The sequence below is a fragment of the Phocoena sinus genome, chromosome 7, assembly GCF_008692025.1.
Source record: "Phocoena sinus isolate mPhoSin1 chromosome 7, mPhoSin1.pri, whole genome shotgun sequence".
NCBI classification, from domain to species: Eukaryota; Metazoa; Chordata; class Mammalia; order Artiodactyla; family Phocoenidae; genus Phocoena; species Phocoena sinus.
In genome coordinates, this window is record NC_045769.1 from 19,762,872 (window position 1) to 19,782,569 (window position 19,698).

Below are 19,698 nucleotides of genomic sequence, written 5' to 3' on the forward strand. Positions count from 1 at the left end.
TCCTGTGTGGTCTTGGACAAGTCAGCTAACCGCTCCAGGGTCACTTTCTTCAGCTAAAATAACAAGGGAGATTCGAAGATTAAGTGAGAGAGAGAGAATATTCTTTAAGTGCCAGGCGTACAAATAGGTATGCAGCAAATGACTTTTTCCTTCCCCTCAGAATAATCCTATCTGCTTCTTTTATCATTTGATGGTACCCCAAACTTCAAATCACATTTCCCCCAATATTTTTAATTGTAAAAATTTTTTTGCATATCGAAAAGTTGAAAGGATAATATGGTAATCTCCCTGATTCTGTAATAAACACGTTGCTACATTTGCTTTATCAAATTTCTATCTCTCCCTCCATCAGTCCGTCTTATTTTTATTTTTGGATGTATTTCAAAGAGAATTGAAGCATGCATTTCATTAATGAGAGTCAATTCAAATCATTTTTGAATATACAGTCACAAATGTCCTAACTCAGCCCAGAGAAAAAAGCCAGGATTGTTATCCCACATTTGACAGAAAAAAAAAACAAACAAAAAAAACAGGTTCAGAAATGAGATTTTAGGTCTCCAGTCACAAAATGAGTTGGAAACAGCATAAGGCAGAGCGGTTTACAAAAGTTGGGAGTTGCTATTATTATTATTGTCTCACCAACCATCCTTCTCCACCCAGTAGCCCTTGGGCCATTTCTCTGTAGCTGTGTCTCTTCCATGGGGTCCTGGACCTCTTGGCATCCTGCCCCCTCTGCCCAGAAAGCCCTCTGTCCCTCGCTTCAGGTCCCCTGGGAGGCTGCTGGGCTGGCGGCCGAAGGGGGGGCACCCTTCTTGGCATGCCTTGCCGCAGGCATACGGGCCCTGCCGCCCAGCTGGCCGAGCTGGGAGCTGGACGTGAATGCCCTGGCCGAGTGCTTCAGGGGTTAAAGGAGGCGGCGGGCAGACTGCTGGCCGGCTCCGGGAAGGGGGAAGGAGGAGGCGGTGCGCTGACAGCCCGCCCGCCTCCACTGCCAGGGGAGGGAGCCTGGCGAGCTGCGCCCTTGCTCAGTTCCCAGTAGGGGCCCTGGGACCAGCTCTGCCCCCTGCGCCAGCTCCCTGCCTGGACACAAGGCTCACTCACGCCCTCCTCTCGGCAACCAGCTTCTTGCCAGCCACAGCTGCTGCCCCATCACTGCCCACCGCCACCCCCCCGTCCTGTGAGCCCAGACACCCATCCCACCCAGTGGCTCCTCTGCCAGAAAGGTGAGTGTGGGGTGTGCGTGTGTGTGTGTGTGTGTATGTGTGTGTGTATGTGTGTGTGTGTGTGTGTGTGTGTGTGTGTGTGTGTGTGGCGGGCTGCCGGCACTGGTGCTGTCAGGACCACCAGTGGGGCATAAATTAGAGGAGGGGGGAGGTCAGTCTGCCTGCTCACGTGCCTCTGGGCTAGGTAGCCCCTCCAGGCCAACATGTCAGCCCCCTGCCGCCATCAGTGTCTGGTTCTGGCAGGGATGTCTGGGGCGCGGTTGTCCCTGCTTGGAGAGAGACCAGTCACAAGGAGTTTTGTTTGCTGGGGAAGTTGCTGGTGTCAGTGGCTGCTTGAGACCGAGGCCAGCAGGGACGAGTGGGGAGGGACACACTGACCAAGGCAGTGGGGAGGTTGGGGCATTTAGTCTCCAGGGTCCCTTCCCTTGCCTGCCTGCTGTCGCAGGGCTGCCTGGGGGCGAGGACCGCGACACAGGCGTGGGCAGTTTTTCCTCTCCATTTCTTGCCCTGCCACGGGCGGGAGCTGTTACTGGGCACCTTCTTCCTCCTTGGGGCTCTTCTTGCTTCCACGCCTCGTCTCCCAGGGGCAGCCACGTCTGCGAATGAGGGTCTGGCAGGTTCAAAAAGGTTTCCCACTTCACCCTCCTCAGCGTGGGTCCGTGCTCCCTTGCCCATGGGCACAGCCTGGCATGAGTGGCCCCTGCCGCCCTCCCCCAGCCAGCAGCTCCGACTCCCTTCTCACCCCTCTGGGTAGAAATAGCTAATCCAGGTGGTTAATGAACAGACACACGCAGCTGCCTTTCACCCCCCGCTCCTTCCTCTCTCCCCACCGCTCTCTCCTGCCCTGACCCTCGTTCATGCCTGCCACCCCTTGTCAAGCCCAAGCACCCATACAGAGCTAACCTCAGTGTCTGTCCCCTACCCTCAGTTCAGGACCAGGGCCAGGACTGCCTCTCCAGATGTTTTTAGGTTGGGCACTGTCTTAGAAGAGGAAACTGGGAGGGTGGTGACCGAGGGGTGACCAAGAGAAGCCCGCTGTGCTCCCGAGCTGGGCTCCCTGCAGGGGGGTGGGATGGGGTTAGGGGACGGGATGGGTGCTGGGTAGGGGAGGAACTGGCTTGGGGAGGGCAGAACAGGCGGTCGTGGAGTGAGGCTTAGAGGGGCAGCTGGAGGTGAGGGTTCTAGAGCCTTTGGGGACAGGGGCTTCTCTTCTGGGAGCCCCAGCGTTCCTTGCCTGTGGTAGAGCCAAGCCAGGGGTTTGGGAGGGTGTGGGGGGAGTACGCTTTTTCCTCGCGTCTCTGCTGGGCCCCTTCCTGCAGCTGCCTGGGTCGGGTGGGGACCACTGTGGCTCACACTTGGCCTTAAGTTGCTCCCACCCCTGCCAGCTGGCGGCTACTCCAGTCTCCCCCACCCTCGCTCTCCCCCAGGACCTCAAAGCTTGCTAAGGCTAAGGCACCCTCTGCCCTGACCCCTCTGGCCTAGGAGAGTAGGAGGGAGGACCTGGACCTGGCTCTGGAGTGGGGAGCTGGCTGGGACAGCTCTCAACGGGATCGGTGCTGGGATCGCAGCGTGGGGTTGGCCTTGACTCTGCTGCCCGCAGAGGGCAGGGAGTGGAGACAGTGGGCCAGGGCCTAGGAGGGTCTCTCAGCCAGTCTAATGGGACTGGGAGCCAGAACTTTGAGCTGAGAATTCTTGGGTGGTGGTGGAGGCAACCTGGGAACCTCTGCTTCCAAATCCTTGGCCTTGAACCCTTCTGGCTCTCCTTCCTGATCCCTCATCCCATGCTTCATCCTTCACTTCCCTCAAAGCCCCAGTTCAGAATCTCCCATGGGGGCTGCGGTGCCCAGAACTGTAAACACAGGGAGCTGGTGGCCAGGTTGGAGGGGGGCCGGGGTGGGGTGCAGAGGAGTTCAGAGAGGAGGTTACTCTTTGGTGACCATCTTCTCATTGCTGATGGACTGTGGCTGAAGCTTTGGAGTTTGGGAACTCTCAGTGCCCTGTTTCTACTGAAGTAAGAGTAGGAAGCAAAGGGGCAGAATGGATTTTAGTTTGGTGAAGGAAGCTCAGCTCGGTTTAACGAAGGGCTTCCTAACAAGCCTGGTGGGTCAGCAGGAGAAAGGGCTGCCTTGTAAGGTAGTGAGCTTCCCGTCTGGGGGTGGGGAGTTCAGACAGAACTGGACAGCAGCTTGGAAGGATTCCTGAGTTGGGATGTGGTTAGAAGGGATGACCTTGAAGGTCTCTTGGGATGCTGAGGTCCTGGGATTCTTAGAGTCGGGGAATTCTCTGACACCCGGATCAGGGAGCAGGAAGGCAGTGGCCTCTGGCCTGGGGTGTGGGCACAGGCAGGACCTCTTGCGCCCTGCCAATGTTTGGGGAACAGAGAGCCTGACGCTCTGCCCTCACACCCATAGCTCACTGCCCCACCAGGTCTGCTTCCTGCCAGGATTTTGAGTTTCTTCCGATTCCTCTTGTCCCACTACTTGCCTTGCCCGGCTGGTTAACCCCACAAGGGCTGGAGCAGACCTGTGGGCCCAGGGCACGGTGTAGGATGGAGGGGAGCCCTGCTCCCCTGCAGTTAGAGCCCACATCCCGCCCTGAGGTGCTAACTGGGGGCAGTAGGCAAGGAGGGGTGTGTGCTATGAAGGTGGGCAGCTTGAGCCCCTGTCCAGTTTGCCCCCCAAAAGGGGCCTCCCCAGCCTGCCTGGAAATGGTAGGCAGCGGAGCCAAGATCTGAGATGGGAAAAACACAGGGGCTGCACTTCTCTGAGCCTTGGTTTCCGAATTTGTAAAATAATACAGGGTAGTCAGGGCCGCTAGAGGTGGTTTGTGTAACTAACTGCTGGGGGTGCCAGCCAAGGGCGTAGTTCTAGTGCCTCTCTGGAGTGTGGGAGGAGCCGGCCACCTGCTCCCCGCCACTGGCCTCTCCAGACCTGTTTTCCAAGGTTGGGGTGGGGGGACTTGAGGGCAGAGAGGAGAGGCAGGGTAGGGGTGGGGTTCAAGATTTCTGAGCATCAAACCCTGGGAGACTTGAGTTTCCCTTGATGGAGTGTCAAGGTGGGCTTCTGGGGTGGGCTCTGGACCCACACTGGATGTCCCAGCCTGCCTCTCTCTGCAGCCCCTCCTCTCTGGATGCCCTGGGAGCCCTTTTCTCCTTAGTGGAGAGAGTGAAGGAGTAGGGTCCTGGTTTCAGCCGAGGATGAAGTCCCTTCTGATGTCTAACTTCAGTACCTTGGGATCAGATGAAGCTGCTCAGTTAGGATGCTTCCTCCTCTGGTCTGACAGGGACCCAGTGGGAGGGGCAGGAAGGTGAGATGCTGAGTGTGCCCTTGAGCCTGGAGAAGTCAGGGTCGGAGCTGGGGTGGCCGGCAAAGGGTTTCAGGTGCAGCTGCTCCGGCTTCTTGACTTATTTCTGGGGCCTTGAGTCTCTTTCACCCCAGAAAGGGAAACCGAGGCCCAGTTGAGGGATATGTATCGAAGCGGGGCAGAGGAAAGCTCTCCCAGTTACTCGACTCTGAAAAAAAGCGAATCAGAAATGGGTTGGTGCTGCGGGAGGGAGGGAGGGATTTGGGGAGGCTGGAGGGACTTTTGTCCCCAGCACCGTCCGCCCATGGCCCCGGTCTTGGCTTCCAAAGCTATTAGGCGTGCAGAGGTGTGGGCACCAGCAAGCTGGAACGAGGGTGGTGGCGGGGGGCAGGGCTGCCAGTCCTGTGGGCCATGCCACCCCCCCCCTCGGGTGCCCCCTCTATTATGCATGGTCACATGCAGCCCTCCCCTCCTTCCTTCTCGCCAATCACCTGAAACACTTTCCCATAGTTGGGGGCGGGGCCGCAGGAGGTGCAGCTGGGTCCCTGGCCTGCCTCTAGCCAGCTTGGTGACCTTGGCCATCTTCCTACTTGTCCACACCTCGGTTTCCGCAGGGAGGGTGGTCGGTGTCTGTGGGGTGGGGGGTGGTAGGTGGGCCCAAGGCCGTCCCTGGCGCTGCCAGTCCTAGTCCGTCCTCCAGGGTTAGTCTGGGCTCTCTAATCCCTGCCTTTTTAGGGCTGCAAGCCTGTAGCTCAGGCCTGGGTGTTCCAGGAAGCAGAGAGGGACTGGCCCAGAAGGGCTGTGTCCTGGGGAGCTGATGGCGCATGAGGGGCTACAGGAGGGCCCGAGTGGAATCCTGTCTTTCTGCCATTATGGGGCGAGGGTCCCAGGCCTAGGTCAGGGCCCCCAGGAGACTTCCTAGGCCTTCTCCAGCAGAGAATATGGGACCCCTCAGTTTTCCTAGCCCTTGCAAGCTTCCTATGTGCTCACCTGTCTTCTAGATGGATCACACGCCCCTTGAGGGCATGCCTGTGCCACTTGCCTCCCTGGTGATCCTTGCTGTGCCTGGCACAGTGCTGCTTAGCACGAACCAACTGACTAATGAGGGGCAGCCGGGTGAGAGTTTTAGACAGTTTAAAAATTTAAAAAAAAATTTTATCCTTTAATGCAATTTTTAAAGGTTACGTTCCATGTACAGTTATTACAAAATATTGGCTAGATTCCCTGTGTTGTACAGTACATCCTTGTAGCCTAACAGTTTGTACAACCAATAGTTTGTACCTTCCACTTCCCTACCCTTATATGCCCCCACCCCCGCCCTGCCACTGGTAACCACTAGTTTGTTCTCTCTATCTGTGAGTCTGCTTCTTTTTTTGTTATTTTTTAGATTCCACATATAAGTGATATACAGTATTTGTCTTTCCCTGTCTTATTTCGCCTAGCATAATGCCCTTGACAGTTTTAATAATAATTTCTGCCTCATAGTGTGGCTGTGAGGATCAGATGAGTTAGTTCACTGAAAACACTTTGAACAGTGCCTGGCACATAGTAAGTGCTCAATAAATGTTAGCAATTATTATTATTATTGCTATTATTATAATTATTACTGGTGATGGTGGTGGTGGTGGTGGTGTCCTTCCAGGAGCCCAACTCTGGGTTGGCCCTTTTCTCTCTTGCTGTGGTTGTTCCACCCCTAAGATAGGGAGGCTTACGGGACCAGAGAGTGGAGGAGATGTTGGCATCATTTTCCCCCAAGGGGTCCTAGCATCAGAGCCCAGAGAAGAGACGTCCTCCCCGCCTCCAACTCTGTCTCTCTCTGTGACTGGGGGCTGGTGGGGAGATAAGGGGACCTCTCGAGGCCTTCTCTGCCCAGGGAGCTGTGTTTATGGAGAACTCTGAGAAAGCTGCCATCACCGTAAACAAGGTGCATTATTATAAACCAGCCCAGGCTCCCCTTCTTGGATCCCATCCATTCCTTGATGAGAGTCACCGAATCAGAGACTCCCAGGCCCAGCAAGGATGTGGCCTGGCCTCCAGGCAGGCCACTCTTGACCTCTGGGCAAGCTACTCTTGACCATGGACTATACCCATAGGGGTGGCAACTATATTTGAAAGTGAGATTCCCCAAATAATGCTGCAAGTTGCTGTGTCTTATACCCTCTAGGTCTCTCTGAAGTCTAACCTGCATCCCTCTTTTAAATTTCTTTTTATTTTTGGCTGTGTTGGGTCTTCGTTGTTGCGTGCAGGCTTTCTCTAGTTGCGGCAAGCAGGGGCTACTCTTCGTTGCGGTGCTAGGGCTTCTCATTGTGGTGGTTTCTCTTGTTGAGGAGCACAGGCTCTAGGCGCGTGGGCTTCAGTAGCTGTGGTTCGTAGGCTCAGTAGTTGTGGCTCGTTGGCTGCAGAGCGCAGGCTCAGTAGTTGTGGCGCACGGGCTTCGTTGCTCCGCGGCATGTGGGATCTTCCCGGACCAGGGCCTGAACCCGTGTGCCCTGCATTGGCAGGTGGATTCTTAACCACTGTGCCACCAGGGAAGTCCTAACCTGCATCCCTCTTGCTGCAACTTTAGTTTAGTCCCTTATTGGTAGGAGGTGGGGGAGAACCATGCCCAGCCTTTCCTGCATGCCTCTGAGCTGGGAGCTTTGACCCCGTGGTGGCACGGGCAGGCTCCTGGCTACACTCCCTCACCATCTGAGGCCTCTCTGGGGTCCTCTGCTTTCTGGTGCCCCTGATGTTCCTCGTTAGTAGGGGTCAGCCCTCAAGGCCTACCAAGCTACACCCTCCACCTAGCCCTGGTTCCCACCCAGGAAGGCTGAGGTTGCTCCGGGTTGGGGGTGTGAGCTCCATTTTCGGACCCCTGGTCCGCCCAATTGCCACTGTAAAAGGCATTAAGCTTTTTTTTTTGGAGAAAGAATGGACTTGGGCTGATGGTGATGACAGCTGCAAAGGGTTCCTGAGCTCAGCCCGACCCTATCTCGCCTGCCTTCCTCAGCCCCTGCTCACCTCTGCCCCATTGCTAGGCCATTGCCCATCTAGAGGAGGGGCTTTCCTTTGACCCTTGACCTTGACCAGACCTGAGTAGTCAACTGGTCTCCGACAACCCTTTATGCGGAGCAGCCTGTGGGTTCAGCATGGGGCTTGTTGCTAGCGGGGCGTTGCCCAGGGGCAGACAGAGGGCTTCAGGGGACGCATAAGGGAGGGTTTCTGCCCTGGGGTCCCTGTGGCCTAGGGCAGTGGGAGAGCAGGGCTCGGGCTCTGTCCCTGGACTCTGGACCAATCCCTTCCCTTGCTGGGCCTGATGTCCTCACCTGTAGGATGGAGGGCTGGAGAGACGCTGGGCTGGAAGAATCTGCGAGTCCATTTCCCTGCCGGAGCCTCCCCCGGTCCCAGGCTGTGAACTTCACCTTGCATTGACCTTGCTTCCCTCCCCACCCCGCCCCCCCACCTCTGGCAATCGCTGGCAGGAAGTCCTGCTGATTAGGGCCCTAATCACCAGCTGAGACTCCCAGAAACGCCAGGCTGGTAGAGCAGAGAGGGGCCACCAGGCCAGGAAGGGGGAAGCACGGGGAGTTGCCCCCACCCAGGGTGACATGGGCTGGGGTGTTGGCTGTGACTAGGGGGCACTGGATGCCTGCTTGGGATTGGGGGTCAGCTCCTTGGGCTGGGGCAGTGCCCGGACACCCACTGTCAGGGCTGTGTGGCAGTGGCTGAGTGCAGCTGGGCACACTTAAAAGCCTTTTTGGGCATCTACCCTCTACCACGCAAGGTGCCAGGGGTATGTGTGGGGCTGGGAAGGCCAAGGAGACATGGTCTAGTAGGAACAAAGGGGAGTAGACAGAGGGTTTCTGCAACATGCAGTGGGGGCATCAAGCAAGAAGGAGTGCACATGAGCTGGTGGAATGGAGAAGACTTTGGAGAAGAGGTGCCATTTGAGATGGGTTTTGAAGGTTGAGAAGGAGTTCGGCAGGAAGGAGAAGGGACAAAGTCTTCTTCAGGCACAGGGGAAGGCACGCACGAAGGCGCAGTGGCACGCATGTAACGATGGATAAAATAATGACTCCAGGCCTGTGTCAGAGTTGGACAGGCTTAGGTGTCCCTCCCACCTCTGCTGCTTACTAGCTGTGTGACCTTGGGCTGAGCCTCAGTGTCTGCATCTGTAAAATGGGGTTAATATGCAATCTTCTAGAGTTATGGTGGGATGAAATGAGATTGTACTTGTGAAGTGCCTACTTGTGAAGCTCAGTGTCTGCCACAGGCCAAGCCCACAGAAAGTGGTTTGTGTGGGAAAGGCTGGCTTTGTGGGAGCCTGGAGGTGTTGCTTGGGGTCCGGCTGTGGGGGATTTTCTGGGAGAGGGAAGCAGCAGAGGGCCTTCACGTAGGAGAAACACAAAGAGGGTTTTATTTAGGAAGGTGATTTGGGTAGCTGTGAAGGCTGTACTGAGCCAGGGAGACCGGGGACAGGCCACAAGTCCAATCTCCTGGAGTCCCCGGGCTGGGAAACCCTCTCCTGAGTCACTTCGCGCCTCTGGGCTTCCTTACCACGTGCTGTCCTCCTCTCCTGGATCAGGAGCCTGGAGATGCACTGAGATCTCCTTCCTGGAAGATCTTTCAGGACAGAAGAGAGCCCTCCTTGACAAGGCTTCACACATGAAGGGATGGACGACCGCAGCAGGCGGAAATGAGGGTAGACTGCGGGCAGCTCCCATTTCTAAGGAATCAAGGGACTCCTTTGGGGGGCTGTCCTTCAGCACCTGCCCGGCACCCATTAGGTGCTTACTATTTGTCGAATGAATGCATGAACAAGGGTGTCCCCTGGTCTGTGCGGAGGCAGGGGGTGCCCAGCCTGACTGTAAGTGGCCTGGTTAGTGTCTGGACGGGGGCTGCCCATCCGTAGCCAAGAGGAATGTTGAGCGTTGCAGAGGCCAGGTGCTCAGCAACTGCATGGATGAGGGAGCGGAGATTTCAGGAGCTTTAACTTCCCGGAGTGAGGTCCTATCACAAGGGCAGTGTGGCACGGGGGGTCACGATCACAGACTCTGCAGCCACGCTGCCTGGGTTTGAATCCTGACCCCACCTCTCGCAGGCTGTGTGACTGCTGGCAACTTACCTAACCTGCCGGTGCTCGAGTTTATTCAGCTGTAAAATGTGGGAACCAGAAAGAACCGTGTCTTCTGGACATACCGCATGACCTTTGGTTATTATTACTGCTATTGTTATTACCGTTGTGGATGCAGAGGGAGAGAGCTGGGCAGGGACTTCTTGGCAGGGATGAGAGCAGCTGCCCAGAGCGGGGTGGGAGAGCGCTAGCGATAGAGGGAGGCTTTGAAGAGTCCTCGGTGCCTTATGAGCTACCTCCTCGGACACCACACATGGTGCTGCCTCTGCTGTGGCCAGCTGAGCCGAGCTGAGCGTGGGAGCGGAGGCAGCAGCCAGGCCTGGATTCCAGGCTGGAGCCCTGGGAGACAGGGGCGAGCCAGGGCGAGGGGTGGGGGAGGAGAGGTGAGCAGAGAGGAGGCCAGGACTCTCCCTAGTCCCCAGCTGGGACCCCAGGAATTCCTTCCATCATCTCTTGCCAGAGGGCCTGGCCTTTTAGCTCCAGGGCCTTCAGAAGGCCTGTGGTCCATCTCCCTGCTTCCTGGGCAGACTGTTTCTGATGCCCCTTCACTGTTAGAAAGTGATTACTCTCTACGAACCATCATCTGGCTGCAACTCCTTTCTTCCCTCTTCAGCTCGCCTTCAGCTCTGCCACCGCCAGTGTTGTGGCATGAGCAGCTGCTTTGCAACACGGGAGAGTGAGGGTAGACTTCAGTGCTCTTCCCTGACTTGGGGCAGGGGGAGGGGATTAGCTGGAGGGACTGGTGGCAGCAGGGCTTAGGTGGCCTGTTTCTAGTCCCCCTTTGGCACTGAGCGACCTTGGGAAAAGCACTTCCCCTCTCTGGGCTTCAGTTTCCTCGTTTGTGAGATGAGAAGGTGGAGTTAGGAGAGTTTTTGCATTCTAATCAGTGATGAAATTCTGCAAGTCCATGGATCTTTCTGAACAGGGAGGCTCTTGCTCTTGGGGCTCTTGGAAGAGTTGTCCACCATGGACGTGGGGGCCCTGGAGCGTCTTTACGCATCTACTGGGAAGCCTGCTGAGATGCTGAGGAGGTCCTTTCCAGCCCTGGGACTGGAAGATTCTTTGCTCAGTGACCTCTCCTCCAGCTCCATTTCTTAGAACAGAGCGGAGGGCAACAGCTGTCAGAGTTGAATGGGCCAGAGTTTCTGGGTCTCTGTCCCAGTGACTCAGGTGGGGATGTGCTGGCAGGATTTGAGCTGGTGAAGTGAGAGAGGGAACTGGGCAGATCTGCCAGCTCCCCCTTGGCCACGCTTAGGGGACGGAGTGGGAGTAAGTGATGTGCTCAGCAGTGGACGTGCAGAGAGGAGTGAGTAACAGTTGTGAGTAATGGCTCAGTGTCTCTGCCGGGTAGGTGGCTCTTAGACTGTACAGAGCTGTCTGGGGCTCCGGAAATGCTCCCTGGAGGCCAAGCCACTGAGTCACGGCGGCAGCCTGAGCTTTGCTGCCACTGCCCTCCTTAGGAGTTGGGAGTCCAGCCCCAGCCCCTCCCCCCATCTATACCTCCACACCCCCTCGGCCCCATAGCTGCCCTGTTTTGTCCTCTAAGCGCCCTAGTGACTTGGATTGCCTGAACGAGTATAGATTTTGTATTCTGGCTGTCCTGGGTTTGAGTCCCAGCTCAACTGCTCATAACCGGGTGGTCTTGGGCAACTTACTTTTCTTGTTGAGTTTCAGTGGCCTCATCTGGAAAAAGGGAGTATTGCCTGTCGTGCATATTGTTGAACGGGTTAAATGCGGTACTATGTCTGAAGTACACAGTACACGGTAGGTATTCAAATAAAATGGTTGTCCCACAAACCCTAGACTCTGTTTTGCTTCTCCTCACCACCTCCACCTCTAAAATTCCTGCTTCCACGCCTTCTTCCCATAATTTTCAGGATGCTTATCCTCCAGTTAGATCTGCCCCATCGTTTGTGCACATGCCGTCCTGTTTCTGCCACCTCCTACCCAGCTTCCGTCTGTGTGCCTTACCCCCTCACCTGCTCTAGCAGAAGGATGGGCAAGGCTCAGGTGGCCCGGGCGAGTCCAAGGGGAATTTGTCACTTGTCCGGCTGCAGTGGGTGGTCAGGCTCCTGTGGGCACCTCACATCCCCCACCTCTGCTGGTTCATACTCTCCCCTATCCACTGTCTGCCCACATGGGTCATTTCCCCCTCTGGCTTTCTGAAATCAGCTGAGCTCAGGGCCATGCAGACTGCCCCTGCTAGTAGGTGTGCTGGCCATGCTGCTGTGTTCCCATCTGTGCGGCTCTGCTTGGGGCGGGGCGGGGCGGGGCGGGGAGGGAGCGCCAGGGAGTGACTTTGCATCTGCACCTGGCAGTGGTCCTGTGGTGGGTGTGTGCGCGCACACGCTCTGCGTGTGCCTCGGGGCATCTGAGCTGTGTGTGTGCCATGTCTCTGGGTCACTGGGCCTCTATCTGATGTGAGCTCTCCCTCCTGTCCAGTTAAAATCTGCCTGTTTTCCCAGCCAGATAAAGCCAGGTCTTCCGTTGCCTCTCCCTCCACCCCCTCTTCCCTCCAGACCTGGTTTCGGATGTGTGCATCTTGGAGGGCCTCCCGGGGAACAAGGAAACGTTGCAGAGGGGTGGATATGCGTCAGATGGAGCTGAACAATGCCGGTGACAGCCAGGCCTCCGCTGGCCTTCAGTGCTGGCCTGGCTTCAAGTCTCTGCGGCTGGCTAATTGGGATCGAGAGGGGGCTTCCTGCAACTCAGCCATAGATGGATTTAAAGGAGCTCCGTGGAGCTGGGCTTGCCCTGCCCTACCCTGGGGACCTCCTGTTCCTGGGGCTCCTGGTGCAGTCCATCAGAACAGATGGGGTTCCAGAACACCAGCCCTTGACAGGTGCTAATTGTGCCGAACAGTCACAATAACTCCTCCTGTCGTTGCCATCTGTGGCCCAGGAGTTTTCTACATGAGTGAATTTTCAGATAATTGAAGCTTAGGCCACGTAAGAGTCAAAAGCTCCAAAGAAAAAAAGGTGAATTGCTTTGATGGGAATCTTTTGCATTGTATTATACTGCTCCGAGCTCTGACTTAAGGCAGACAGGACCTTCCTCTCATTCTGTTATTGTTCCTCAGTTTTTTCCTCTGTAAAGTGGGCATATGAACAGAACCTACCTCACAGCGTTCAAGTGAGGATTACATGAGTTGAGACACATCAAATGCACATAGTATGCCCCGTACAGTTTGCGACCCTGTAAATGAAGGCGCTGAGGCATGGAGAGGTGCAAGAACTGCATCCGGCTCAAAGAGAAGGGAGCTAACGTTTCCCAAGCATGTGCTATGTTCCAGACATTTTTATGCATGTCATCTCAGTCAACTTTATTTTGTCCTCCCAACCACTCTGCAAAGTAGGTCTCATTATCCCCAGTTTACAGATGAGGAAACTGAGACTCGGGGAGGTTCAATAAGGTCTCAATAGCCGGTCTATGGCAAATGGGTATTTGAGCCCAGGCCTAACCTAGTCCAGGGCTTTTCTAATCCTATCTCTTGTCTTTTGGTTGGAAACTCATGATCCCTCAGTGTGTTCAGGAATTTGGAAATGAGGGTCCACAAGCAGAAGGTGTTTTGATCTATCAGAATTGAACCCGCTCCCAGTTACCACGTTTGGGTTAAAGGTTCAGAGCGGTTTGGAGTCAGGTGATGAGACAAAATGACCTTTAGGGGTCTAGGGAACTCAAGAGCACATATGGACTTTGAGAATACAGAAGTTTTCTCCTGTTTGCTTTTCTTTTGGCAAGCCTTAAATCTTTAAAAAAGGAGGTAGGTAGGCATCAGGAAGGCTTTCCTGATAGCATCGGCATAGGGCGGTGATGCAGGCAGCATAGGGAGGCTGAAGAACCAAAAAAACTTTAGGGAATTTCTTCAAATCCAAGGTGTCTTCTTCCCGCCTCCCCCCATTTAATATTTCTGAACTTGGAACGCATCTTACGGTTGAAGTGTACAATACATCTCGGGTAGCATTTCCTCCTCAAAAGCTCTTGTCCAGTTGATGGTGCCCCAGACAATCAATGGTATCTTTGAGATTAGGAAACGGAGCCGTGAACACCTGTGGTTTGCAAGGCCTCTTGCAGATGTGGAAGGGAGAGAGAGCTGCAGGCCATTGCCCTGCCCTGAGAGCTGACTGTGGCCGAGTTTAAGAAAGCAAGAGGAACCTCTGATGTCTGTGTGGGTTTGAGGGTGGCCCCTAGCCCTGGAATTCTCAGTCTGGGGCCTCGCTCAGCCCGTCTTCTCCTCCACCCCCCCTGCCCCAGCCTCCTCCACCAGGGCCCCTGGTGTGCTCCTTGGCAGATCCGGAACCCTCTGGCTTCTTGGGTTTCCCCCTTGCTCTTAAATTTGTTTCCCATGCATCCTTCCTGCCTTACTGTTTTAGCACAGCTTAGGGTCAAAGGCTTAAAGTTTTCATCTAAGGTCAGAAACCCTCATGGGGAGTGAGAGGATGGGGCAGTCTCCCTCTGGGTGTAATTTCTGGAAAAACAGATGGACTTGAATCCCAGTGAAGTAATAGCCCTCTTCATACCTCCGTTATAGCAGTTACTGAGCTCTTTATAATTCTCTGTTTACATGCCTGTCTCCTCCACTGGGCCACAGGTTCCCCTCCTGGACCAGGCCACTCTTACTCCTCTCTGTCTCCATAGCTGGGAAAGTGGCACCGAAGGGCCCTCAGTCACTGTTGTTGAAGGAATGCTTGGTCTTGCTTCTGTGCCCATCACCTCCCCTCTGTCCCCAGTTCCACTAGAACCTTGACCACAGACCGCAGCCCTTTCCTTCACCAGATTCTTCTAGGAGCTTCCTAGAAGCGATGTTTTCTCTGCTGGAGGCCGTGTCATCCAACCCACCTGCTTTAGAACAAATGGCCCTTCTCCAGGCAGGGAGGAAGGGCTGGGGTTTTCCCTGCTCTTTAGATCTTAGAGGGTAACCTTGAAGTCTGCATCTCCAACTCCCTGTTCAGTGCCTCCACTTATATAACAGAGGCCCTGCTTCCCCTGAGTCCTCCAGGCTGGGTCCCTCAGTGGTGGCTGATTTCTCCTCAGTCTTCTTATATCCCCTTGTACTGCTCTCGGTAACCTCACTCCTCTGCTCCTGACCCCAGCTCAGAGCCTCTTTTCACTTTGGTCTCTTCTTCTGCCATCCCCCACCCCCACCCCTGGCCCAGACATCTCCCCGGCCCACCCACCTCAGAGGCTATGCCCCCCATGAATCTCTACCTTTGACCCCCGACTGGGCAAGGTGCTATGGTCCTGGGAAGAGATGAGGCTTGGGGTGCCACCAGGTCGGAACTCTGGTTCCATTACCTACTGGTTGTATGACCTCAGGCTAAGCACATTACCTCTCAGAGCCTCGTTTCCCCATCTGTAAAATGGGCTGGTAACCCCTACCTCACAGTGTACCATATGGAAAAAACCCAAACAGACTTGACAGTGGCGTTCTCTGGCTGGAGCATGGGCTTCGAGGCAGAGAGGTGAGGAATGGGACTGGAGAGAGAGACACAGCCAGGTCTCGAAGGGCCGTGAGGACCATATTAGGGCATCTGGACTTCATCCCATGGAGCCGGGAGCCATGGAAGGACTTCAGGCAGAAGAGTGGCATTAACGGCTATGCCTTGTAGAAATAGTTCTCTGGCTGCCGAGCGAGAGTGGCTTAGAGGACTGGACTGAGGGCAGGGAGGCCTGTGTCAGGAGGCCGTTGTAAGAATCTCCATGATTAAAGAGACTAGGGGTGAGGGGGTGGCTTGGAGAGATATTTGGGTGGAGGAGTTGACCAGGCTTGGTTGGGGGGCAGTGTAGGAGGAGTGCAGCCAACCCTCAGGTTCGGGCTGAACAACCTTTGGTGGCCCGGAAGTTGGGTGGTTGTCAGTAGCCACGAGGGAGCCCAGGAGGAGGCAGAGTGGGGGCAGGGCTGTGAGTGCAGGATGCTGGCCAGCGTCAAGCCCTGGGCCCAGCTGTGCCTGTGGCCCCGCATGCCCCACGCTTGTCACTGCCGACCCCTGGCTCCCCTCTTGTGCTCCCAGGGCCTGGCGCATAGGAGGCACTTGGTACCCGTTTGCTGGACTCACCTCTGATTTTCTGCTCGTGGGAAGTCTGGCCTGGCGTGGAACCTCAGCCCTCCCAGGGTCACTGACTTTGGGTGTGGGCCAGTGTGGCCCCTGAGCTGGGCCCTTGGGGCCCCAGCTTGGGTTCCAGGGCGGGCAGATCTTCAGAAAAGCTGTTCTGCCACCAGCTAGGCATCCGGCGATCTGGGCGCTATCTTATGCCATCCTTCGGGTCATCTCTGAAGGGGACCGGCTGCAGAGGGCAGGGCCTGCTGCTAGGCCTGCCCCACCTGCTTTGCTGCTGTCAGGACCTTCTTGGGAAATATCTGCTCTGAAATATCACAGTCCAGTGAGCTCAAGAGGGTCGGGCACACCCGGCCTTCCCCTTGGATGGCGTTGGGCTGTGCAGGTCCGGGCCTCTGTGTGTGGGTGTGGCTAGAAACTTCTCTCTCTGGAGAGCCTCATCTTGAGTGTGTTACAGGGCCTGGAGGCTGGCAGAAGCTGGGGCGGCCAGTGAGTGGGGCCTGAGGAAAGGCTCCCGAGATGAGACGGAGGGCTGGGCTACCGGAGAGCTGCTGGAGCTGCGGGGGCGGGTTGACTGGGCCAGTGGGTCCAAGAGGAGCCTGGTGGAGGAGGATTTGGGGGAGGGGGTGGGACTGGGGCTCTGGGGGCAGTGACCAGCGTCGGCTGTCTGGGTCGTCCCTGTGTCTTGTCTGCTTGGGTTCTGAGTCAGAGACTGCTGGCTTTGGGGAAAGGGCCAGGCCCCCTCCTCGCCCCTGGCCGGCTCCCTGGCCCCGGAGGGGACTCTGGGCTGGGGCATGGCTCCCCGCCCCTCAGCTCAAGGTGTCCCTGGGAACAGGCCCCTTCTTGCCTCCAGGAACTTGACGCAGTTCCTTTCCCGGTCCCGAGCAGAACTCTATATAAGGGAAGGAAACAGCCGAGCAGGTCGGCACCAAGCTCTGGTGAGGATGGGTGGCCTGGAGGGGAGGGCGCAGGCCTGGGGAGGAGATAGAGCCAGGGCAGTGGCCCCTTCCTCCCCGGGACTCCCCTGCCCAGGGCTTGAGGCTCAGTCTGGGAGGCCAGTGTCTTCAAGCCATGCTGGGGCTCTGCCCCTTTCACCCCGGGGCCTTGTACTGGCCCAGTCCCCGCCCCCCACCCCCATGGCCAGGGCATTTCGTAGCTGCCTGACCGTGAGCACCCTCGGGTCCTGGAGGGGTGCACTGCTCACCCTGGCTTCCAAGCCACGCCCTGGTCCACTAGGCTGGGCCTCCCAGCCTGCCGTTGCCTCGCTGGCAGGGGCCGACTGGGTGTTTCTTGATGGAGCCCACTGGACTCATAATGTGACCTCTGAGGTGCTGGGCTGTCCACAGATGGGGAGTCATCTGGCTGTGTCCTCAGTCATGGGGCATGCGGGCTGGATCCCCCTGGGATCATTGTCTCCATCATTCTTGACCCCTCTGGTGTCTCCTGAGTGGCCAGGGCTCAGAGGATGGCTGCGTCCTGGTTACGGGTTCCTCAAGTGGGTCCCAGAGGGCGAGCGGCAGACAGAGCTGAGGGCAGGATCCCTGGCTCTGTGAAGGGCAGGAAGGGGACTGGTGCCCTCCCATGTTTTGTGTGGGGGAGAGAAGTAGAGGTTGGAGGGAGCGTCGGTTCAAATGAGGTGGGGATGAGGACCTGTAGGTTTCAGGGTGCCTGATGGCCCCTTGTCTCTAGGCTTTGGGGCTCTTCCCCGCTTGCTTCTTCCCCCATTACTATTAGTGTTACTGCACATTTCCTGCTTGCCTTAAGCTCCCTACCCTTCACCTCCCCCTGGTCCCTCTCCTACTCAGGCACCTTCAGTGGCTCCCCAGTGCTGGCAGCTAAAAGTCTTAACTCCTCTGCTGGGCATTCAGAGTTGCCCATCGTCCAGCCTGGAAAGAGACTTTTTGGCCAGTCTGCCTCCCTCATCTCCTAACACGTGCCCCTCGGTGCTGTCTCTTCCCTTCCCCCACTCTGTGTCCCAGCCAAAGGGGATTCTTTTGACATGGGAAGCCTTCCCACCTCCATGCCTTGTTTGTGTGGTTATTTCCACCTGAAAAGCCCTTTTCCCATCTCCACCTTCAAAACCTTATCCATGGACCTAGTGAGCTCCAGGCTCTGAGCAGAGCCCCAGAGCTTCTCGATGCAAATGACCCATGTGCTTCCTGCCCTCATGGGGCTTGCGGGGGAGTCGGTGAGACACACAGTAGACAAACAGAAGCAATGCGTCCTCGAGGACTGGCTCGGGTACGCCTCCTCCGTGGAGCCTGCCTGGGCGCCCCGAGCTCTCTCTGTGCTCTCACAAGTGGGGGCCTCATCCGGCCGTGGGGACAGTGTGGCGTGCTGGGAAGAGCAGGTATTGGAGTCAGGCTGATTCAGGTATCAGTCCTGGCACCGTCACTTGATAGATGTGCCATCTTGGATCTCACAGGATTGTTGAAGGGCTGCCTGAGATCCTGTAAGATGAGGATGCTAATAACCTACCTCAGGGGGGTCATGAAGGGTGAAGGGGTAACGCACACAAGGGCTTAGAACCGTGCCAGGTACACAGCGAGTGTGCAGAAAACTGGCAACTACCATTTATACTTCTGCCAATACTACTACTTCTAGCTGTTCGGCTTTGGGCAAGTTGCTTAAATTCTCTGAGCCTATTTACCCCAAAAACTTGTCAACAAGATTAAATAAAATAACGTATATAAAGCAGCCAGCTCAGTGGCCAAGGGTGGGTCCTCTGCAAACCCCAGTTTCCTTCCTTTCCACGTATCTTCTGGTGTCATTCGAGGTGGGTGCCTGGAGTTGTTGGGACAGGGACGTGTAGCAGGTGTCAGCAAGAACTTCTCTGGAAACAGCCCAAGTGTCCATCAACAGATGGATGGATAAACACAATGTGGTATATTCATGCGATGGAATAGTATTCAGCCTCAAAATGCAATGCAACTCTGATACATGCTGCAACATGAATGATTCTTGAAAACATTATGCTAAGCATGTTACTTTGCTGGGTCTACCATAACAAAATACCACACACTCAGTGCTTTAAACAACAGAAATTAATTTTCTCACAATTCTGGAGGCTGGAGGTCCAAGATCAAGGTGCTGGCAGGTTTGGTTTCCTCTGAGGTCTCTCTCCTTGGCTTGTAGACGGCCACCTCCTCCTTGTGTCCTCACAGGGTCCTCCCTTTGTGCGTGTACCCCTAGTGACTCTCTGTGGGTCCTGATCTCTTTTTGTAAGGACACCAGTCATATTGGATTAGGGCCCACCTTAATGGCCTCATTTTAACTTAGTTACCTCTTTATAGGCAAAGAGTGGGTGCTCTGCAAACCCCAGTTTCCTTCCTTTCCATGTATCTTCTGGTGTCATTTGAGGTGGGTGCCTGCAGTTGTTGGGACAGGGACGTGTAGCAGGTGTCAGCAAGAACTTCTCTGGAAACAACCCAAGTGTTGTATTCAGTCGTATTCTGAGGTATTGGGGGTTAGGACGTCAACACAGGAATTTTGGGGTATACAATTCAGCTCATAACATGTAGCGAAAAAAGCCAGAGACGAAAAGGCAAATATTGTATGATTCCTTTTGTATGAGATACCTAGAATAGGCATATTCATAGAGACAGAAAGTAGATTAGAGGTTATTAGGGGAGACAGGGGAATTATTGTCTAATGGGTGTCGGGTTTCTGTTTGGGATAATTAAAATGTTCTGGAAATGGATAGTGGAGATGATTATACAGTATTGTTAGAGTACTCAGTGCCACGGAGTTACACTTAGAAATGGTTAAAATGGTAAATTTTATGTTATGTGCATTTTATTTTTATGTGCATTAAAAAAAAGGGACTAGCAAGACATAGGGGGAAAAACCCTTTTTTGCTCAGGATTATATGAAATGCTCCATTCAGAGGCTCAAGTGGTTCTAGTTTAGGCTGAGACCAAGGCTGTCCTCCAGTCCTGGGGGCCAGGTGGATGTGGGTGTGGGAAGCCTCTCTGGAGGGCTGGGATTTCATGTAACCAATCCT

General features: G+C 55.4%; 1 protein-coding gene across 8 annotated transcripts in view; it reads left to right on the plus strand.

Annotated features, from left to right (window-relative positions):
• TNS1 (tensin 1) overlaps positions 1-19,698 on the plus strand; it is a 207,079-nt gene that overhangs the window by 67,366 nt on the left and 120,015 nt on the right. For 2 of the 8 annotated variants that reach the window (XM_032638371.1, XM_032638369.1), the window contains exon 1: positions 1,006-1,223. The exons of 5 other annotated variants lie outside the window; for them this stretch is intronic. The gene's annotated coding sequence lies outside the window, so the exon portion shown is untranslated. Of the gene's footprint in view, positions 1-1,005; positions 1,224-11,313; positions 11,404-19,698 lie in introns of those variants that run through there. One more of the 8 variants, XM_032638370.1, reaches the window with a different exon arrangement.